This window comes from Drosophila pseudoobscura, chromosome X (assembly GCF_009870125.1).
Source record: "Drosophila pseudoobscura strain MV-25-SWS-2005 chromosome X, UCI_Dpse_MV25, whole genome shotgun sequence".
NCBI classification, from domain to species: Eukaryota; Metazoa; Arthropoda; class Insecta; order Diptera; family Drosophilidae; genus Drosophila; species Drosophila pseudoobscura.
The window spans coordinates 32367670-32392494 of NC_046683.1; positions in this window are offsets into that span (position 1 = coordinate 32367670).

The following is a 24825-nucleotide window of genomic DNA, read 5'->3' on the forward strand; positions in this document are numbered from 1 at the left end:
ATAAGTGCAGGTGCCATATAGTTGCGGAGTTCAACTTTTTTTGGGGCTATATTTCCATATTGCTGCTTATGCCCAAAATATGGAATCCTGCCACAATTCCTGGAGCGTGGGTTCCATATAGTTGCGGTGGTTCCATATACATGCAAGTTCTGGATAGGGAAGGGTTCTATATAATTGCAGGTAACATATAGTTGCGGGGTTCAACTTTTTTGCGGCTATAGTGCCATATTGTTGCTAGTGCCCAAGATGTGCGGTTCTGACACATTTCCTGGAGCGTTGATGCTATATAGTTGCGGTGGTTCAATATACGTACAAGTGCTGGATAGGGAAGGGACCTATATAAGTGCAGGTGCCATATAGTTGCGGAGTTCAACTTTTTTTTGGGGCTATAGTGCCATATTGATGCTGGTGCCCAATATGTGCGATCCTGCCACATTTCCTGGAGCGTGGGTGCAATATAGGTGCGGTGGTTCAATATACATGCAAGTGCTAGATAAGGAAGTGTTCTATATAAGTGCAGGTGAAATATATTTGAGGCGTTAAACTTTTTTTGGGGCTATATTGCCATATTGGTGCACATGTCCAAAATATGCGATCCTGATACATTTCCTGGAGCGTGGGTGCAATATAGGTGCGGTGGTTCAATATACATGCAAGTGCTAGATAAGGAAGGGTTCTATATAAGTGCAGGTAACATATAGTTGCGGGGTTCAACTTTTTTTGCGGCTATAGTGCCATATTGTTGCTAGTGCCCAAGATGTGCGGTTCTGACACATTTCCTGGAGCGTTGATGCTATATAGTTGCGGTGGTTCAATATACGTACAAGTGCTGGATAGGGAAGGGACCTATATAAGTGCAGGTGCCATATAGTTGCGGAGTTCAACTTTTTTTGGGGCTATATTTCCATATTGCTGCTTATGCCCAAAATATGGAATCCTGCCACAATTCCTGGAGCGTGGGTTCCATATAGTTGCGGTGGTTCCATATACATGCAAGTTCTGGATAGGGAAGGGTTCTATAGAAATGCAGGTGCCATATATTTGCGGATGTTGCACGTTTTTGGGGCTATAGTGCCATATTGATGCTAGTGCCCAAGATGTCCAATCCTGCCACATTTCCTGGAGCGTGGGTGCTATATAGTTGCGGTAGTTCAATATACAAGTGCAAGTGCTGGATAGGGAAGGGATCTATATAAGTGCAGGTGCCATATAGTTGCGGGGTTCAACTTTTTTTGGGGCTATATTGCCATATTGCTGCTTATGCCCAAAATATGGAATCCTGCCACAATTCCCGGAGCGTGGGTTCTATATAGTTGCGGTGGTTCAATATACATGCAAGTGCTGGATAGGGAAGGGTTCTATATAAATGCAGGTGCCATATATTTGCGGAGGTTCCACGTTTTTGGGGCTATAGTGCCATATTGATGCTAGTGCCCAAGATGTCCGATCCTGCCACATTTCTTGGAGCGTAGGTCCTATATAGGTGCGGTGGTTCAATATACATGCAAGAGCTAGATAGGGAAGGGTTCTATATAAGTGCAGGTGAAATATATTTGAGGGGTTAAACTTTTTTTGGGGCTATATTGCCATATTGGTGCATATGTCCAAAATATGCGATCCTGATACATTTCCTGGAGCGTGGGTGCAATATAGGTGCGGTGGTTCAATATACATGCAAGTGCTAGATAAGGAAGGGTTCTATATAAGTGTAGGTAACATATAGTTGCGGGGTTCAACTTTTTTTGCGGCTATAGTGCCATATTGTTGCTAGTGCCCAAGATGTGCGGTTCTGACACATTTCCTGGAGCGTTGATGCTATATATGTGCGGTTTTTCAATATACATGCAAGTGCTGGATAGGGAAGGGACCTATATAAGTGCAGGTGCCATATAGTTGCGGGGTTCAACTTTTTTTGGGGCTATATTACCATATTGGTGCATATGCCAAAAAAAAAGGCGATCCTGATAAATTTCCTGGAGCGTGGGTGCAATATAGGTGCGGTGGTTCAATATACATGCAAGTGCTAGATAGGGAAGTGTTCTATATAAGTGCAGGTGCCATATAGTTGCGGAGTTCAACTTTTTTTGGGGCTATATTGCCATATTGCTGCTTATGCCCAAAATATGGAATCCTGCCACAATTCCTGGAGCGTGGGTTCCATATAGTTGCGGTGGTTCCATATACATGCAAGTGCTGGATAGGGAAGGGTTCTATATAAATGCAGGTGCCATATATTTGCGGATGTTGCACGTTTTTGGTGCTATAGTGCCATATTGATGCTAGTGCCCAAGATGTCCAATCCTGCCACATTTCCTGGAGCGTGGGTGCTATATAGTTGCGGTGGTTCAATATACGTGCAAGTGCTGGATAGGGAAGGGATCTATATAAGTGCAGGTGCCATATAGTTGCGGGGTTCAACTTTTTTTGGGGCTATATTGCCATATTGCTGCTTATGCCCAAAATATGGAATCCTGCCACAATTCCTGGAGCGTGGGTTCCATATAGTTGCGGTGGTTTAATATACATGCAAGTGCTGGATAGGGAAGGGTTCTATATAAATGCAGGTGCCATATATTTGCGGAGGTTCCACGTTTTTGGGGCTATAGTGCCATATTGATGCTAGTGCCCAAGATGTCCGATCCTGCCACATTTCTTGGAGCGTGGGTCCTATATAGGTGCGGTGGTTCAATATACATGCATGAGCTAGATAGGGAAGGGTTCTATATAAGTGCAGGTGAAATATATTTGAGGGGTTAAACTTTTGTTGGGGCTATATTGCCATATTGGTGCATATGTCCAAAATATGCGATCCTGATACATTTCCTGGAGCGTGGGTGCAATATAGGTGCGGTGGTTCAATATACATGCAAGTGCTAGATAAGGAAGGGTTCTATATAAGTGCAGGTAACATATAGTTGCGCGGTTCAACTTTTTTTGCGGCTATAGTGCCATATTGTTGCTAGTGCCCAAGATGTGCGGTTCTGACACATTTCCTGGAGCGTGGGTGCTATATAGTTGCGGTGGTTCAATATACGTGCAAGTGCTGGATAGGGAAGGGATCTATATAAGTGCAGGTGCCATATAGTTGCGGGGTTCAACTTTTTTTGGGGCTATATTGCCATATTGCTGCATATGCCAAAATATGCGATGCTGATACATTTCCTGGAGCGTGGGTGCAATATAGGTGCGGTGCTAGATAGGGAAGTGTTCTATATAAGTGCAGGTGCCATATAGTTGCGGAGTTCAACTTTTTTTGGGGCTATATTGCCATATTGGTGCATATGCCCAAAATATGCGATCCTGATACATTTCCTGGAGCGTGGGTGCAATATAGGTGCGGTGCTAGATAGGGAAGTGTTCTATATAAGTGCAGGTGCCATATAGTTGCGGAGTTCAACTTTTTTTGGGGCTATATTGCCATATTGCTGCTTATGCCCAAAATATGGAATCCTGCCACAATTCCTGGAGCGTGGGTTCCATATAGTTGCGGTGGTTCCATATACATGCAAGTGCTGGATAGGGAAGGGTTCTATATAAATGCAGGTGCCATATATTTGCGGAGGTTCCACGTTTTTGGGGCTATAGTGCCATATTGATGCTAGTGCCCAAGATGTCCGATCCTGCCACACGTACAAGTGCTGGATAGGGAAGGGACCTATATAAGTGCAGGTGCCATATAGTTGCGGGGTTCAACGTTTTTTGGGGCTATATTGCCATATTGCTGCATATGCCCAAAATATGCGATCCTGATACATTTCCTGGAGTGTGGGTGCAATATAGGTGCGGTAGTTCAATATACATGCAAGTGCTAGATAGGGAAGGGTTCTATATAAGTGCAGGTAACATATAGTTGCGGGGTTCAACTTTTTTGCGGCTATAGTGCCATATTGTTGCTAGTGCCCAAGATGTGCGGTTCTGACACATTTCCTGGAGCGTGGGTGCTATATAGTTGGGGTGGTTCAATATACGTGCAAGTGCTGGATAGGGAAGGGATCTATATAAGTGCAGGTGCCATATAGTTGCGGGGTTCAACTTTTTTTGGGGCTATATTGCCATATTGCTGCATATGCCCAAAATATGCGATCCTGATACATTTCCTGGAGCGTGGGTGCAATATAGGTGCGGTGCTAGATAGGGAAGTGTTCTATATAAGTGCAGGTGCCATATAGTTGCGGAGTTCAACTTTTTTTGGGGCTATATTGCCATATTGCTGCATATGCCCAAAATATGCGATCCTGATACATTTCCTGGAGCGTGGGTGCAATATAGGTGCGGTGCTAGATAGGGAAGTGTTCTATATAAGTGCAGGTGCCATATAGTTGCGGAGTTCAACTTTTTTTGGGGCTATATTGCCATATTGCTGCTTATGCCCAAAATATGGAATCCTGCCACAATTCCTGGAGCGTGGGTTCCATATAGTTGCGGTGGTTCCATATACATGCAAGTGCTGGATAGGGAAGGGTTCTATATAAATGCAGGTGCCATATATTTGCGGAGGTTCCACGTTTTTGGGGCTATAGTGCCATATTGATGCTAGTGCCCAAGATGTCCGATCCTGCCACACGTACAAGTGCTGGATAGGGAAGGGACCTATATAAGTGCAGGTGCCATATAGTTGCGGGGTTCAACTTTTTTTGGGGCTATAGTGCCATATTGCTGCATATGCCCAAAATATGCGATCCTGATACATTTCCTGGAGCGTGGGTGCAATATAGGTGCGGTAGTTCAATATACATGCAAGTGCTAGATAGGGAAGGGTTCAATATAAGTGCAGGTAACATTTAGTTGCGGGGTTCAACTTTTTTGCGGCTATAGTGCCATATTGTTGCTAGTGCCCAAGATGTCCGATCCTGCCACACGTACAAGTGCTGGATAGGGAAGGGACCTATATAAGTGCAGGTGCCATATAGTTGCGGAGTTCAACTTTTTTTGGGGCTATATTGCCATATTGCTGCTTATGCCCAAAATATGGAATCCTGCCACAATTCCTGGAGCGTGGGTTCCATATAGTTGCGGTGGTTCCATATACATGCAAGTGCTGGATAGGGAAGGGTTCTATATAAATGCAGGTGCCATATATTTGCGGAGGTTCCACGTTTTTGGGGCTATAGTGCCATATTGATGCTAGTGCCCAAGATGTCCGATCCTGCCACACGTACAAGTGCTGGATAGGGAAGGGATCTATATAAGTGCAGGTGCCATATAGTTGCGGAGTTCAACTTTTTTTGGGGCTATATTTCCATATTGCTGCTTATGCCCAAAATATGGAATCCTGCCACAATTCCTGGAGCGTGGGTTCCATATAGTTGCGGTGGTTCCATATACATGCAAGTTCTGGATAGGGAAGGGTTCTATATAATTGCAGGTAACATATAGTTGCGGGGTTCAACTTTTTTGCGGCTATAGTGCCATATTGTTGCTAGTGCCCAAGATGTGCGGTTCTGACACATTTCCTGGAGCGTTGATGCTATATAGTTGCGGTGGTTCAATATACGTACAAGTGCTGGATAGGGAAGGGACCTATATAAGTGCAGGTGCCATATAGTTGCGGAGTTCAACTTTTTTTTGGGGCTATAGTGCCATATTGATGCTGGTGCCCAATATGTGCGATCCTGCCACATTTCCTGGAGCGTGGGTGCAATATAGGTGCGGTGGTTCAATATACATGCAAGTGCTAGATAAGGAAGTGTTCTATATAAGTGCAGGTGAAATATATTTGAGGGGTTAAACTTTTTTTGGGGCTATATTGCCATATTGGTGCACATGTCCAAAATATGCGATCCTGATACATTTCCTGGAGCGTGGGTGCAATATAGGTGCGGTGGTTCAATATACATGCAAGTGCTAGATAAGGAAGGGTTCTATATAAGTGCAGGTAACATATAGTTGCGGGGTTCAACTTTTTTTGCGGCTATAGTGCCATATTGTTGCTAGTGCCCAAGATGTGCGGTTCTGACACATTTCCTGGAGCGTTGATGCTATATAGTTGCGGTGGTTCAATATACGTACAAGTGCTGGATAGGGAAGGGACCTATATAAGTGCAGGTGCCATATAGTTGCGGAGTTCAACTTTTTTTGGGGCTATATTTCCATATTGCTGCTTATGCCCAAAATATGGAATCCTGCCACAATTCCTGGAGCGTGGGTTCCATATAGTTGCGGTGGTTCCATATACATGCAAGTTCTGGATAGGGAAGGGTTCTATAGAAATGCAGGTGCCATATATTTGCGGATGTTGCACGTTTTTGGGGCTATAGTGCCATATTGATGCTAGTGCCCAAGATGTCCAATCCTGCCACATTTCCTGGAGCGTGGGTGCTATATAGTTGCGGTAGTTCAATATACAAGTGCAAGTGCTGGATAGGGAAGGGATCTATATAAGTGCAGGTGCCATATAGTTGCGGGGTTCAACTTTTTTTGGGGCTATATTGCCATATTGCTGCTTATGCCCAAAATATGGAATCCTGCCACAATTCCCGGAGCGTGGGTTCTATATAGTTGCGGTGGTTCAATATACATGCAAGTGCTGGATAGGGAAGGGTTCTATATAAATGCAGGTGCCATATATTTGCGGAGGTTCCACGTTTTTGGGGCTATAGTGCCATATTGATGCTAGTGCCCAAGATGTCCGATCCTGCCACATTTCTTGGAGCGTAGGTCCTATATAGGTGCGGTGGTTCAATATACATGCAAGAGCTAGATAGGGAAGGGTTCTATATAAGTGCAGGTGAAATATATTTTAGGGGTTAAACTTTTTTTGGGGCTATATTGCCATATTGGTGCATATGTCCAAAATATGCGATCCTGATACATTTCCTGGAGCGTGGGTGCAATATAGGTGCGGTGGTTCAATATACATGCAAGTGCTAGATAAGGAAGGGTTCTATATAAGTGTAGGTAACATATAGTTGCGGGGTTCAACTTTTTTTGCGGCTATAGTGCCATATTGTTGCTAGTGCCCAAGATGTGCGGTTCTGACACATTTCCTGGAGCGTTGATGCTATATAGTTGCGGTGGTTCAATATACGTACAAGTGCTGGATAGGGAAGGGACCTATATAAGTGCAGGTGCCATATAGTTGCGGAGTTCAACTTTTTTTTGGGGCTATAGTGCCATATTGATGCTGGTGCCCAATATGTGCGATCCTGCCGCATTTCCTGGAGCGTGGGTGCAATATAGGTGCGGTGGTTCAATATACATGCAAGTGGTAGATAAGGAAGGGTTCTATATAAGTGCAGGTGAAATATATTTGAGGGGTTAAACTTTTTTTGGGGCTATATTGCCATATTGGTGCATATGTCCAAAATTTGCGATCCTGATACATTTCCTGGAGCGTGGGTGCAATATAGGTGCGGTGGTTCAATATACATGCAAGTGCTAGATAAGGAAGGGTTCTATATAAATGCAGGTGCCATATATTTGCGGAGGTTCCACGTTTTTGGGGCTATAGTGCCATATTGATGCTAGTGCCCAAGATGTCCGATCCTGCCACATTTCTTGGAGCGTAGGTCCTATATAGGTGCGGTGGTTCAATATACATGAAAGAGCTAGATAGGGAAGTGTTCTATATAAGTGCAGGTGCCATATAGTTGCGGAGTTCAACTTTTTTTGGGGCTATATTTCCATATTGCTGCTTATGCCCAAAATATGGAATCCTGCCACAATTCCTGGAGCGTGGGTTCCATATAGTTGCGGTGGTTCCATATACATGCAAGTTCTGGATAGGGAAGGGTTCTATAGAAATGCAGGTGCCATATATTTGCGGATGTTGCACGTTTTTGGGGCTATAGTGCCATATTGATGCTAGTGCCCAAGATGTCCAATCCTGCCACATTTCCTGGAGCGTGGGTGCTATATAGTTGCGGTAGTTCAATATACAAGTGCAAGTGCTGGATAGGGAAGGGATCTATATAAGTGCAGGTGCCATATAGTTGCGGGGTTCAACTTTTTTTGGGGCTATATTGCCATATTGCTGCTTATGCCCAAAATATGGAATCCTGCCACAATTCCCGGAGCGTGGGTTCTATATAGTTGCGGTGGTTCAATATACATGCAAGTGCTGGATAGGGAAGGGTTCTATATAAATGCAGGTGCCATATATTTGCGGAGGTTCCACGTTTTTGGGGCTATAGTGCCATATTGATGCTAGTGCCCAAGATGTCCGATCCTGCCACATTTCTTGGAGCGTAGGTCCTATATAGGTGCGGTGGTTCAATATACATGCAAGAGCTAGATAGGGAAGGGTTCTATATAAGTGCAGGTGAAATATATTTGAGGGGTTAAACTTTTTTTGGGGCTATATTGCCATATTGGTGCATATGTCCAAAATATGCGATCCTGATACATTTCCTGGAGCGTGGGTGCAATATAGGTGCGGTGGTTCAATATACATGCAAGTGCTAGATAAGGAAGGGTTCTATATAAGTGTAGGTAACATATAGTTGCGGGGTTCAACTTTTTTTGCGGCTATAGTGCCATATTGTTGCTAGTGCCCAAGATGTGCGGTTCTGACACATTTCCTGGAGCGTTGATGCTATATAGTTGCGGTGGTTCAATATACGTACAAGTGCTGGATAGGGAAGGGACCTATATAAGTGCAGGTGCCATATAGTTGCGGAGTTCAACTTTTTTTTGGGGCTATAGTGCCATATTGATGCTGGTGCCCAATATGTGCGATCCTGCCGCATTTCCTGGAGCGTGGGTGCAATATAGGTGCGGTGGTTCAATATACATGCAAGTGGTAGATAAGGAAGGGTTCTATATAAGTGCAGGTGAAATATATTTGAGGGGTTAAACTTTTTTTGGGGCTATATTGCCATATTGGTGCATATGTCCAAAATTTGCGATCCTGATACATTTCCTGGAGCGTGGGTGCAATATAGGTGCGGTGGTTCAATATACATGCAAGTGCTAGATAAGGAAGGGTTCTATATAAATGCAGGTGCCATATATTTGCGGAGGTTCCACGTTTTTGGGGCTATAGTGCCATATTGATGCTAGTGCCCAAGATGTCCGATCCTGCCACATTTCTTGGAGCGTAGGTCCTATATAGGTGCGGTGGTTCAATATACATGAAAGAGCTAGATAGGGAAGTGTTCTATATAAGTGCAGGTGCCATATAGTTGCGGAGTTCAACTTTTTTTGGGGCTATATTGCCATATTGCTGCTTATGCCCAAAATATGGAATCCTGCCACAATTCCTGGAGCGTGGGTTCCATATAGTTGCGGTGGTTCCATATACATGCAAGTGCTGGATAGGGAAGGGTTCTATATAAATGCAGGTGCCATATATTTGCGGATGTTGCACGTTTTTGGTGCTATGGTGCCATATTGATGCTAGTGCCCAAGATGTCCAATCCTGCCACATTTCCTGGAGCGTTGATGCTATATAGTTGCGGTGGTTCAATATACGTACAAGTGCTGGATAGGGAAGGGACCTATATAAGTGCAGGTGCCATATAGTTGCGGAGTTCAACTTTTTTTGGGGCTATATTGCCATATTGCTGCTTATGCCCAAAATATGGAATCCTGCCACAATTCCTGGAGCGTGGGTTCCATATAGTTGCGGTGGTTCCATATACATGCAAGTGCTGGATAGGGAAGGGTTCTGTATAAATGCAGGTGCCATATATTTGCGGATGTTGCACGTTTTTGGGGCTATAGTGCCATATTGATGCTAGTGCCCAAGTTATATAGTTGCGGTAGTTCAATATACGTGCAAGTGCTTGATAGGGAAGGGATCTATATAAGTGCAGGTGCCATATAGTAGCGGGGTTCAACTTTTTTTGGGGCTATATTGCCATATTGCTGCTTATGCCCAAATTATGGAATCCTGCCACAATTCCTGGAGCCGGGGGACTATATAGTTGCGGTGGTTCAATATACATGCAAGTGCTGGATAGGGAAGGGTTCTGTATAAATGCAGGTGCCATATATTTGCGGATGTTGCACGTTTTTGGTGCTATAGTGCCATATTGATGCTAGTGCCCAAGATGTCCAATCCTGCCACATTTCCTGGAGCGTTGATGCTATATAGTTGCGGTGGTTCAATATACGTACAAGTGCTGGATAGGGAAGGGACCTATATAAGTGCAGGTGCCATATAGTTGCGGAGTTCAACTTTTTTTGCGGCTATAGTGCCATATTGTTGCTAGTGCCCAAGATGTGCGGTTCTGACACATTTCCTGGAGCGTTGATGCTATATAGTTGCGGTGGTTCAATATACGTACAAGTGCTGGATAGGGAAGGGACCTATATAAGTGCAGGTGCCATATAGTTGCGGAGGTTCCACGTTTTTGGGGCTATAGTGCCATATTGATGCTAGTGCCCAAGATGTCCGATCCTGCCACATTTCTTGGAGCGTAGGTCCTATATAGGTGCGGTGGTTCAATATACATGCAAGAGCTAGATAAGGAAGGGTTCTATATAAGTGCAGGTGAAATATATTTGAGGGGTTAAACTTTTTTTGGGGCTATATTGCCATATTGGTGCATATGTCCAAAATATGCGATCCTGATACATTTCCTGGAGCGTGGGTGCAATATAGGTGCGGTGGTTCAATATACGTACAAGTGCTGGATAGGGAAGGGACCTATATAAGTGCAGGTGCCATATAGTTGCGGAGTTTAACTTTTTTTGGGGCTATATTGCCATATTGCTGCTTATGCCCAAAATATGGAATCCTGCCACAATTCCTGGAGCGTGGGTTCCATATAGTTGCGGTGGTTCCATATACATGCAAGTGCTGGATAGGGAAGGGTTCTATATAAATGCAGGTGCCATATATTTGCGGAGGTTCCACGTTTTTGGGGCTATAGTGCCATATTGATGCTAGTGCCCAAGATGTCCGATTCTGCCACATTTCTTGGAGCGTGGGTCCTATATAGGTGCGGTGGTTCAATATACATGCAAGAGCTAGATAGGGAAGGGTTCTATATAAGTGCAGGTGCCATATAGTTGCGGGGTTCAACTTTTTTTGGGGCTATATTGCCATATTGCTGCATATGCCCAAAATATGCGATCCTGATACATTTCCTGGAGCGTGGGTGCAATATAGGTGCGGTGCTAGATAGGGAAGTGTTCTATATAAGTGCAGGTGCCATATAGTTGCGGAGTTCAACTTTTTTTGGGGCTATATTGCCATATTGCTGCATATGCCCAAAATATGCGATCCTGATACATTTCCTGGAGCGTGGGTGCAATATAGGTGCGGTGTTAGATAGGGAAGTGTTCTATATAAGTGCAGGTGCCATATAGTTGCGGAGTTCAACTTTTTTTGGGGCTATATTGCCATATTGCTGCATATGCCCAAAATATGGAATCCTGCCACAATTCCTGGAGCGTGGGTTCCATATAGATGCGGTGGTTCCATATACATGCAAGTGCTGGATAGGGAAGGGTTCTATATAAATGCAGGTGCCATATATTTGCGGAGGTTCCACGTTTTTGGGGCTATAGTGCCATATTGATGCTAGTGCCCAAGATGTCCGATCCTGCCACACGTACAAGTGCTGGATAGGGAAGGGACCTATATAAGTGCAGGTGCCATATAGTTGCGGGGTTCAACTTTTTTTGGGGCTATATTGCCATATTGCTGCATATGCCCAAAATATGCGATCCTGATACATTTCCTGGACCGTGGGTGCAATATAGGTGCGGTAGTTCAATATACATGCAAGTGCTAGATAGGGAAGGGTTCTATATAAGTGCAGGTAACATATAGTTGCGGGGTTCAACTTTTTTGCGGCTATAGTGCCATATTGTTGCTAGTGCCCAAGATGTGCGGTTCTGACACATTTCCTGGAGCGTTGGTGCTATATAAATGCGGTGGTTCAATATACGTACAAGTGCTGGATAGGGAAGGGACCTATATAAGTGCAGGTGCCATATAGTTGCGGAGTTCAACTTTTTTTGGGGCTATATTTCCATATTGCTGCTTATGCCCAAAATATGGAATCCTGCCACAATTCCTGGAGCGTGGGTTCCATATAGTTGCGGTGGTTCCATATACATGCAAGTTCTGGATAGGGAAGGGTTCTATATAAGTGCAGGTAACATATAGTTGCGGGGTTCAACTTTTTTGCGGCTATAGTGCCATATTGTTGCTGGTGCCCAAGATGTGCGGTTCTGACACATTTCCTGGAGCGTTGATGCTATATAGTTGCGGTGGTTCAATATACGTACAAGTGCTGGATAGGGAAGGGACCTATATAAGTGCAGGTGCCATATAGTTGCGGAGTTCAACTTTTTTTTGGGGCTATAGTGCCATATTGATGCTGGTGCCCAATATGTGCGATCCTGCCGCATTTCCTGGAGCGTGGGTGCGGTGGTTCAATATACATGCAAGTGCTAGATAAGGAAGGGTTCTATATAAGTGCAGGTGAAATATATTTGAGGGGTTAAACTTTTTTTGGGGCTATATTGCCATATTGGTGCATATGTCCAAAATATGCGATCCTGATACATTTCCTGGAGCGTGGGTGCAATATAGGTGCGGTGGTTCAATATACATGCAAGTGCTAGATAAGGAAGGGTTCTATATAAATGCAGGTGCCATATATTTGCGGAGGTACCAACGTTTTTGGGGCTATAGTGCCATATTGATGCTAGTGCCCAAGATGTCCGATCCTGCCACATTTCTTGGAGCGTAGGTCCTATATAGGTGCGGTGGTTCAATATACATGCAAGAGCTAGATAAGGAAGGGTTCTATATAAGTGCAGGTGAAATATATTTGAGGGGTTAAACTTTTTTTGGGGCTATATTGCCATATTGGTGCATATGTCCAAAATATGCGATCCTGATACATTTCCTGGAGCGTGGGTGCAATATAGGTGCGGTGGTTCAATATACGTACAAGTGCTGGATAGGGAAGGGACCTATATAAGTGCAGGTGCCATATAGTTGCGGAGTTCAACTTTTTTTGGGGCTATATTGCCATATTGCTGCTTATGCCCAAAATATGGAATCCTGCCACAATTCCTGGAGCGTGGGTTCCATATAGTTGCGGTGGTTCCATATACATGCAAGTGCTGGATAGGGAAGGGTTCTGTATAAATGCAGGTGCCATATATTTGCGGATGTTGCACGTTTTTGGTTCTATAGTGCCATATTGATGCTAGTGCCCAAGTTATATAGTTGCGGTAGTTCAATATACGTGCAAGTGCTTGATAGGGAAGGGATCTATATAAGTGCAGGTGCCATATAGTAGCGGGGTTCAACTTTTTTTGGGGCTATATTGCCATATTGCTGCTTATGCCCAAATTATGGAATCCTGCCACAATTCCTGGAGCGTGGGGTCTATATAGTTGCGGTGGTTCAATATACATGCAAGTGCTGGATAGGGAAGGGTTCTATATAAATGCAGGTGCCATATATTTGCGGAGGTTCCACTTTTTTGGGGCTATAGTGCCATATTGATGCTAGCGCCCAAGATGTCCGATCCTGCCACATTTCTTGGAGCGTGGGTCCTATATAGGTGCGGTGGTTCAATATACATGCAAGAGCTAGATAGGGAAGGGTTCTATATAAGTGCAGGTGCCATATATTTGCGGAGGTTCCACGTTTTTGGGGCTATAGTGCCATATTGATGCTAGTGCCCAAGATGTCCGATCCTGCCACATTTCTTGGAGCGTGGGTCCTATATAGGTGCGGTGGTTCAATATACATGCAAGAGCTAGATAGGGAAGGGTTCTATATAAGTGCAGGTGAAATATATTTGAGGGGTTAAACTTTTTTTGGGGCTATATTGCCATATTGGTGCATATGTCCAAAATATGCGATCCTGATACATTTCCTGGAGCGTGGGTGCAATATAGGTGCGGTGGTTCAATATACATGCAAGTGCTAGATAAGGAAGTGTTCTATATAAGTGCAGGTAACATATAGTTGCGGGGTTCCACTTTTTTTGCGGCTATAGTGCCATATTGTTGCTACTGCCCAAGATGTGCGGTTCTGACACATTTCCTGGAGCGTGGGTGCTATATAGTTGCATTGGTTCAATATACGTGCAAGTGCTGGATAGGGAAGGGATCTATATAAGTGCAGGTGCCATATAGTTGCGGGGTTCAACTTTTTTTGGGGCTATATTGCCATATTGCTGCATATGCCCAAGATGTCCGATCCTGCCACATTTCCTGGAGCGTGGGTGCTATATATGTGCGGTTTTTCAATATACGTACAAGTGCTGGATAGGGAAGGGACCTATATAAGTGCAGGTGCCATATAGTTGCGGGGTTCAACTTTTTTTGGGGTTATATTGCCATATTGTTGCTTATGCCCAAAATATGGAATCCTGCCACAATTCCTGGAGCGTGGGTTCCATATAGTTGCGGTGGTTCAATATACATGCAAGTGCTGGATAGGGAAGGGTTCTATATAAATGCAGGTGCCATATATTTGCGGAGGTTCCACGTTTTTGGGGCTATAGTGCCATATTGATGCTAGTGCCCAAGATGTCCGATCCTGCCACATTTCTTGGAGCGTGGGTCCTATATAGGTGCGGTGGTTCAATATACATGCAAGAGCTAGATAGGGAAGGGTTCTATATAAGTGCAGGTGAAATATATTTGAGGGGTTAAACTTTTTTTGGGGCTATATTGCCATATTGGTGCATATGTCCAAAATATGCGATCCTGATACATTTCCTGGAGCGTGGGTGCAATATAGGTGCGGTGGTTCAATATACATGCAAGTGCTAGATAAGGAAGGATCCTATATAAGTGCAGGTAACATATAGTTGCGGGGTTCAACTTTTTTTGCGGCTATAGTGCCATATTGTTGATAGTGCCCAAGATGTGCGGCTCTGACACATTTCCTGGAGCGTTGGTGCTATATAGTTGCGGTGGTTCAATATACGTGTAAGTGCTGGATAGTGAAGGGATCTATATAAGTGCAGGTGCCATATAGTTGCGGAGTTCAACTTTTTTTGGGGCTATATTGCCATATTGGTGCATATGACCAAAATATGCGATCCTGATACATTTCCTGGAGCGTGGGTGCAATATAGGTGCGGTGGTTCAATATACATGCAAGTGCTGGATAGGGAAGGGTTCTATATAAGTGCAGGTGCCATATAGTTGCGGGGTTCAACTTTTTTTTGGAGCTATACTGCCATATTGCTGCTTATGCCCAAAATATGGAATCCTGCCACAATTCCTGGAGCGTGGGTTCCATATAGTCGCGGTGGTTCAATATACATGCAAGTGCTGGATAGGGAAGGGTTCTATATAAGTGCAGGTGCCATATATTTTCGGAGGTTGCACGTTTTTGGGGCTATAGTGCCATATTGATGCTAGTGCCCAAGATGTCCGATCCTGCCTTATTTCTTGGAGCGTGGGTCCTATATAGGTGCGGTGGTTCAATGTACATGCAAGAGCTAGATAGGGAAGGATTCTATATAAGTGCAGGTGCCATATATTTGCGGGGTTCAACTTTTTTTGGGGCTATATTGCCATATTGGTGCATATGGCCAAAAGAAGCGATCCTGATACATTTCCTGGAGCGTGGGTGCAATATAGGTGCGGTGGTTCAATATACATGCAAGTGCTAGATAGGGAAGAGATCTATATAAGTGCAGGTGCCATATAGTTGCGGGGTTCAATATACGTGCAAGTGCTGGATAGGGAAGGGTTCTATATGAGTGCAGGTGCCATATAGTTGCGGGGTTCAACTTTTTTTTGGAGCTATATTGCCATATTGGTGTATATGCCCAAAATATGCGATCCTGATACATTTCCTGGAGCGTGGGTGCAATATAGGTGCGGTGGTTCAATATACATGCAAGTGCTAGATAGGGAAGTGTTCTATATAAGTGCAGGTGCCATATAGTTGCGGAGATCAACTTTTTTTGGGACTATATTGCCATATTGTTGCTTATGCCCAAAATATGGAATCCTGCCACAATTCCTGGAGCGTGGGTTCCATATAGTCGCGGTGGTTCAATATACATGCAAGTCCTGGATAGGGAAGGGTTGGATATAAATGCAGGTGCCATATATTTGCGGAGGTTGCACGTTTTTGGGGCTATAGTGTCATATTGATGCTAGTGCCCAAGATGTCCGATCCTGCCTTATTTCTTGGAGCGTGGGTCCTATATAGGTGCGGTGGTTCAATGTACATGCAAGAGCTAGATAGGGAAGGATTCTATATAAGTGCAGGTGCCATATAGTTGCGGGGTTCAACTTTTTTTGGGGCTATATTGCCATATTGCTGCATATGGCTTAAATATGCGATCCTGATACATTTCCTGGAGCGTGGGTGCAATATAGGTGCGGTGGTTCAATATACATGCAAGTGCTAGATAGGGAAGGGTTCTATATAAGTGCAGGTAACATATAGTTGCGGGGTTCAACTTTTTTTGCGGCTATAGTGCCATATTGGTGCATATGCCCAAAAGAAGCGATCCTGATAAATTTCCTGGAGCGTGGGTGCAATATAGGTGCGGTGGTTCAATATACATGCAAGTGCTATATAAGGAAGGGTTCTATATAAGTGCAGGTGCCATATATTTGCGGAGGTTGCACGTTTTTGGGGCTATAGTGCCATATTGATGCTAGTGCCCAAGATGTCCGATCCTGCCACATTTCCTGGAGCGTGGGTGCTATATATGTGCGGTTTTTATACCCGATACTCAAAATGAGTATTGGGGTATATTAGATTTGTGGTGAAAGTGGATGTGTGTAACGTCCAGAAGGAATCGTTTCCGACCCTATAAAGTATATATATTCTTGATCAGCATCAATAGCCGAGTCGATTGAGCCCTGTCTGTCTGTCCGTCCGTCCGTCTGTCCGTCTGTCCGTCCGTCCGTCTGTCCGTCTGTCCGTCCCCTTCAGCGCCTAATGCTCAAAGACTATAAGAGCTAGAGCAACGATGTTTTGCATCCAGACTTCTGTGATATGTCACTGCTACAAAAATATTTAAAAACTTTGCCCCGCCCAATTCCGCCCCCACAAAGGGCGAAAATCTGTGGCATCCACAATTTTAAAGATACGAGAAAACTAAAAACGCAGAATCGTAGAAGATGACTATATCTTACAGAGTGCAAAATCTGAACCAGATCGTATAGTTATTATAGCCAGAATCACGAAAACAATTTCACTCTTTCTCGCTCTGTCTCACTCTAACACACAGGTTTCATGGTCGGTTTTGCCAATTGCAAAATATGAGTTCAAGGATCTGAGAACCCATAAGAGCTAGAGCAACCAAATTTGGTATCCACACTCCTGTGATATCGGACCTTGACCGTTTCCTGTCCAAATTTCGCCACACCCCCTTCCGCCCCCGCAAAGGACGAAAATCTGAGGCAACCACAAATCTCAGAGACTATTAAGGCTAGAGTAACCAAATTTGGTACACACACTCCTTTAAGATGTCACTATAAAACGTATATCTCAGAATTTCGCCCCACCCCCATACGCCCCCACAAAGGACGAAAATCTGTTGCATCCACAATATTGCAGATTTGAGAAAACTAAAAACGCAGAATCATAGATAATGACCATATCTATCCGGTTGCTGAATCTGGATCAGATCAGATCATTTTTATAGCCAAAAGGAACAAATCAATTTGCAGTGGCTACGCAGCGCCCGACGTCACGCTCATACTGATTTTCTGTCTCTCTCGCACGCACTCTTTGTCGTGTCGTTAAATATTAGCGGCGTCTGCCGGAGGAGAGCCATACTGACTTAGTATCGGGTATAACCGTAGAGTTGCGGTGTCCGCAGCAACTCACAACGTTCCCCCTCGTTCAATATACGTACAAGTGCTGGATAGGGAAGGGACCTATATAAGTGCAGGTGCCATATAGTTGCGGGGTTCAACTTTTTTTGGGGCTATATTGCCATATTGCTGCATATGGCTAAAATATGCGATCCTGATACATTTCCTGGAGCGTGGGTGCAATATAGGTGCGGTGGTTCAATATACATGCAAGTGCTAGATAGGGAAGGGTTCTATATAAGTGCAGGTAACATATAGTTGCGGGGTTCAACTTTTTTTGCGGCTATAGTGCCATATTGTTGCTAGTGCCCAAGATGTGCGGTTCTGACACATTTCCTGGAGCGTTGGTGCTATATATTTGCGGTGGTTCAATATACGTGCAAGTGCTGGATAGGGAAGGGATCTATATAAGTGCAGGTGCCATATAGATGCGGAGTTCCCCCTTTTTTGGGGCTATAGTGCCATATTGATGCTGGTGCCCAATATGTGCGATCCTGCCACATTTCCTGGAGCGTGGGTGCTATATATGTCGGTTTTTCAATATAAGTACAAGTGCTGGATAGGGAAGGGACCTATATAAGTGCAGGTGCCATATAGTTGCGGAGTTCAACTTTTTTTGGGGCTATATTGCCATATTGCTGCTTATGCCCAAAATATGGAATCCTGCCACAATTCCTGGAGCGTGGGTTCCATATAGTTGCGGTGGTTCCATATGCAAGTGCTGGATAGGGAAGGGTTCTATATAAATGCAGGTGCCATATATTTGCGGATGTTGCACGTTTTTGGGGCTATAGTGCCATATTGATGCTAGTGCCCAAGATGTCCAATCCTGCCACATTTCCTGGAGCGTGGGTGCTATATAATTGCGGTAGTTCAATATACGTGCAAGTGCTGGATAGGGAAGGGATCTATATAAGTGCAGGTGCCATATAGTTGCGGGGTTCAACTTTTTTTGGGGCTATATTGCCATATTGCTGCTTATGCCCAAAATATGGAATCCTGCCACAATTCCTGGTGCGTGGGTTCCATATAGTTGCGGTGGTTCAATATACATGCAAGTGCTGGATAGGGAAGGGTTCTATATAAATGCAGGTGCCATATATTTGCGGAGGTTCCACGTTTTTGGGGCTATAGCGCCATATTGATGCTAGTGCCCAAGATGTCCGATCCTGCCACATTTCTTGGAGCGTGGGTCCTATATAGGTGCGGTGGTTCAATATACATGCAGGAGCTAGATAGGGAAGGGTTCTATATAAGTGCAGGTGAAATATATTTGAGGGGTTAAACTTTTTTTGGGGCTATATTGCCATATTGGTGCATATGTCCGAAATATGCGATCCTGATACATTTCCTGGAGCGTGGGTGCAATATAGGTGCGGTGGTTCAATATACATGCAAGTGCTAGATAAGGAAGGGTTCTATATAAGTGCAGGTAACATATAGTTGCGGGGTTCAACTTTTTTTACGGCTATAGTGCCATATTGTTGCTAGTGCCCAAGATGTGCGGTTCTGACACATTTCCTGGAGCGTTGGTGCTATATAGTTGCGGTGGTTCAATATACGTGCAAGTGCTGGATAGGGAAGGGATCTATATAAGTGCAGGCGCCATATAGTTGCGGGGTGCAACTTTTTTTGGAGCTATATTGCCATATTGGTGCATATGCCCAAAATATGCGATCCTGATACATTTCCTGGAGCGTGGGTGCAATATAGGTGCGGTGGTTCAATATACATGCAAGTGCTAGATAGGGAAGTGTTCTATATAAGTGCAGGTGCCATATAGTTGCGGAGTTCAACTTTTTTTGGGGCTATATTGCCATATTGCTGCTTATGCCCAAATTATAGAATCCTGCCACAATTCCTGGTGCGTGGGTTCCATATAGTTGCGGTGGTTCAATATACATGCAAGTGCTGGATAGGGAAGGGATCTATATAAGTGCAGGTGCCATATAGATGCGGAGTTCCCCCTTTTTTGGGGCTATAGTGCCATATTGATGCTGGTGCCCAATATGTGCGATCCTGCCACATTTCCTGGAGCGTGGGTGCTATATATGTGCGGTGGTTCAATATACGTGCAAGTGCTGGATAGGGAAGGGTTCTATATAAGTGCAGGTGCCATATAGTTGCGGGGTGCAACTTTTTTTGGAGCTTTATTGCCATATTGGTGCATATGCCCAAAATATGCGATCCTGATACATTTCCTGGAGCGTGGGTGCAATATAGGTGCGGTGGTTCAATATACATGCAAGTGCTAGATAGGGAAGTGTTCTATATAAGTGCAGGTGCCATATAGTTGCGGAGTTCAACTTTTTTTGGGGCTATATTGCCATATTGCTGCTTATGCCCAAATTATGGAATCCTGCCACAATTCCTGGAGCGTGGGTTCTATATAGTTGCGGTGGTTCAATATACATGCAAGTGCTGGATAGGGAAGGGTTCAAAATAAGTGCAGGTGCCATATATTTGCGGAGGTTGCACGTTTTTGGGGCCATATTGCCATATTGATGCTAGTGCCCAAGATGTGCGATCCTGCCACATTTCCTGGAGCGTGGGTGCTATATATGTGCGGTGGTTCAATATACGTGCAAGTGCTGGATAGGGAAGGGTTCTATATAAGTGCAGGTGCCATATAGTTGCGGAGTTCCCCCTTTTTTGGGGCTATAGTGCCATATTGATGCTGGTGCCCAATATGTGCGATCCTGCCACATTTCCTGGAGCGTGGGTGCTATATAGTTGCGGTGTTTCAATATACGTGCAAGTGCTGGATAGGGAAGGGTTCTATATAAGTGCAGGTGCCATATAGTTGCGGAGTTCCCCCTTTTTTGGGGCTATAGTGCCATATTGATGCTGGTGCCCAATATGTGCGATCCTGCCACATTTCCTGGAGCGTGGGTGCTATATATGTGCGGTGGTTCAATATACGTGCAAGTCCTGGATAGGGAAGGGTTCTATATAAGTGCAGGTGCCATATAGTTGCGGGGTGCAACTTTTTTTGGAGCTATATTGCCATATTGGTGCATATGCCCAAAATATGCGATCCTGATACATTTCCTGGAGCGTGGGTGCAATATAGGTGCGGTGGTTCAATATACATGCAAGTGCTAGATAGGGAAGTGTTCTATATAAGTGCAGGTGCCATATAGTTGCGGAGTTCAACTTTTTTTGGGGCTATATTGCCATATTGCTGCTTATGCCCAAATTATGGAATCCTGCCACAATTCCTGGAGCGTGGGTTCTATATAGTTGCGGTGGTTCAATATACACGTTGCACGTTGCACGTTTTTGGGGCTATATTGCCATATTGATGCTAGTGCCCAAGATGTGCGATCCTGCCACATTTCCTGGAGCGTGGGTGCTATATAGTTGCGGTGTTTCAATATACGTGCAAGTGCTGGATAGGGAAGGGATCTATATAAGTGCAGGTGCCATATAGTTGCGGAGTTCAACTTTTTTTTGGGGCTATAGTGCCATATTGATGCTAGTGCCCAATATGTGCGATCCTGCCACATTTCCTGGAGCGTGGGTGCTATATATGTGCGGTGGTTCAATATACGTGCAAGTGCTGGATAGGGAAGGGTTCTATATAAGTGCAGGTGCCATATATTTGCGGAGGTTCCACGTTTTTGGGGCTATAGTGCCATATTGATGCTGGTGCCCAATATGTGCGATCCTGCCACATTTCCTGGAGCGTGGGTGCTATATAGTTGCGGTGTTTCAATATACGTGCAAGTGCTGGATAGGGAAGGGATCTATATAAGTGCAGGTGCCATATAGTTGCGGAGTTCAACTTTTTTTTGGGGCTATAGTGCCATATTGATGCTAGTGCCCAATATGTGCGATCCTGCCACATTTCCTGGAGCGTGGGTGCTATATATGTGCGGTGGTTCAATATAAGTGCAAGTGCTGGATAGGGAAGGGTTCTATATAAGTGCAGGTGCCATATAGTTGCGGAGTTCAACTTTTTTTGGGGCTATATTGCCATATTGCTGCTTATGCCCAAAATGTGGAATCCTGCCACAATTCCTGGAGCGTGGGTTCCATATAGTTGCGGTGGTTCCATATGCAAGTGCTGGATAGGGAAGGGTTCTATATAAATGCAGGTGCCATATATTTGCGGATGTTGCACGTTTTTGGGGCTATAGTGCCATATTGATGCTAGTGCCCAAGATGTCCAATCCTGCCACATTTCCTGGAGCGTGGGTGCTATATAATTGCGGTAGTTCAATATACGTACAAGTGCTGGATAGGGAAGGGACCTATATAAGTGCAGGTGCCATATAGTTGCGGAGTTCAACTTTTTTTGGGGCTATATTGCCATATTGCTGCTTATGCCCAAAATATGGAATCCTGCCACAATTCCTGGAGCGTGGGTTCCATATAGTTGCGGTGGTTCCATATGCAAGTGCTGGATAGGGAAGGGTTCTATATAAATGCAGGTGCCATATATTTGCGGATGTTGCACGTTTTTGGGGCTATAGTGCCATATTGATGCTAGTGCCCAAGATGTCCAATCCTGCCACATTTCCTGGAGCGTGGGTGCTATATAATTGCGGTAGTTCAATATACGTGCAAGTGCTGGATAGGGAAGGGATCTATATAAGTGCAGGTGCCATATAGTTGCGGGGTTCAACTTTTTTTGGGGCTATATTGCCATATTGCTGCTTATGCCCAAAATATGGAATCCTGCCACAATTCCTGGTGCGTGGGTTCCATATAGTTGCGGTGGTTCAATATACATGCAAGTGCTGGATAGGGAAGGGTTCTATATAAATGCAGGTGCCATATATTTGCGGAGGTTCCACGTTTTTGGGGCTATAGCGCCATATTGATGCTAGTGCCCAAGATGTCCGATCCTGCCACATTTCTTGGAGCGTGGGTCCTATATAGGTGCGGTGGTTCAATATACATGCAGGAGCTAGATAGGGAAGGGTTCTATATAAGTGCAGGTGAAATATATTTGAGGGGTTAAACTTTTTTTGGGGCTATATTGCCATATTGGTGCATATGTCCGAAATATGCGATCCTGATACATTTCCTGGAGCGTGGGTGCAATATAGGTGCGGTGGTTCAATATACATGCAAGTGCTAGATAAGGAAGGGTTCTATATAAGTGCAGGTAACATATAGTTGCGGGGTTCAACTTTTTTTACGGCTATAGTGCCATATTGTTGCTAGTGCCCAAGATGTGCGGTTCTGACACATTTCCTGGAGCGTTGGTGCTATATAGTTGCGGTGGTTCAATATACGTGCAAGTGCTGGATAGGGAAGGGATCTATATAAGTGCAGGCGCCATATAGTTGCGGGGTGCAACTTTTTTTGGAGCTATATTGCCATATTGGTGCATATGCCCAAAATATGCGATCCTGATACATTTCCTGGAGCGTGGGTGCAATATAGGTGCGGTGGTTCAATATACATGCAAGTGCTAGATAGGGAAGTGTTCTATATAAGTGCAGGTGCCATATAGTTGTGGAGTTCAACTTTTTTTGGGGCTATATTGCCATATTGCTGCTTATGCCCAAATTATAGAATCCTGCCACAATTCCTGGTGCGTGGGTTCCATATAGTTGCGGTGGTTCAATATACATGCAAGTGCTGGATAGGGAAGGGATCTATATAAGTGCAGGTGCCATATAGATGCGGAGTTCCCCCTTTTTTGGGGCTATAGTGCCATATTGATGCTGGTGCCCAATATGTGCGATCCTGCCACATTTCCTGGAGCGTGGGTGCTATATATGTGCGGTGGTTCAATATACGTGCAAGTGCTGGATAGGGAAGGGTTCTATATAAGTGCAGGTGCCATATAGTTGCGGGGTGCAACTTTTTTTGGAGCTTTATTGCCATATTGGTGCATATGCCCAAAATATGCGATCCTGATACATTTCCTGGAGCGTGGGTGCAATATAGGTGCGGTGGTTCAATATACATGCAAGTGCTAGATAGGGAAGTGTTCTATATAAGTGCAGGTGCCATATAGTTGCGGAGTTCAACTTTTTTTGGGGCTATATTGCCATATTGCTGCTTATGCCCAAATTATGGAATCCTGCCACAATTCCTGGAGCGTGGGTTCTATATAGTTGCGGTGGTTCAATATACATGCAAGTGCTGGATAGGGAAGGGTTCAAAATAAGTGCAGGTGCCATATATTTGCGGAGGTTGCACGTTTTTGGGGCTATATTGCCATATTGATGCTAGTGCCCAAGATGTGCGATCCTGCCACATTTCCTGGAGCGTGGGTGCTATATATGTGCGGTGGTTCAATATACGTGCAAGTGCTGGATAGGGAAGGGTTCTATATAAGTGCAGGTGCCATATAGTTGCGGAGTTCCCCCTTTTTTGGGGCTATAGTGCCATATTGATGCTGGTGCCCAATATGTGCGATCCTGCCACATTTCCTGGAGCGTGGGTGCTATATAGTTGCGGTGTTTCAATATACGTGCAAGTGCTGGATAGGGAAGGGTTCTATATAAGTGCAGGTGCCATATAGTTGCGGAGTTCCCCCTTTTTTGGGGCTATAGTGCCATATTGATGCTGGTGCCCAATATGTGCGATCCTGCCACATTTCCTGGAGCGTGGGTGCTATATATGTGCGGTGGTTCAATATACGTGCAAGTCCTGGATAGGGAAGGGTTCTATATAAGTGCAGGTGCCATATAGTTGCGGGGTGCAACTTTTTTTGGAGCTATATTTCCATATTGGTGCATATGCCCAAAATATGCGATCCTGATACATTTCCTGGAGCGTGGGTGCAATATAGGTGCGGTGGTTCAATATACATGCAAGTGCTAGATAGGGAAGTGTTCTATATAAGTGCAGGTGCCATATAGTTGCGGAGTTCAACTTTTTTTGGGGCTATATTGCCATATTGCTGCTTATGCCCAAATTATGGAATCCTGCCACAATTCCTGGAGCGTGGGTTCTATATAGTTGCGGTGGTTCAATATACATGCAAGTGCTGGATAGGGAAGGGTTCAAAATAAGTGCAGGTGCCATATATTTGCGGAGGTTGCACGTTTTTGGGGCTATATTGCCATATTGATGCTAGTGCCCAAGATGTGCGATCCTGCCACATTTCCTGGAGCGTGGGTGCTATATAGTTGCGGTGTT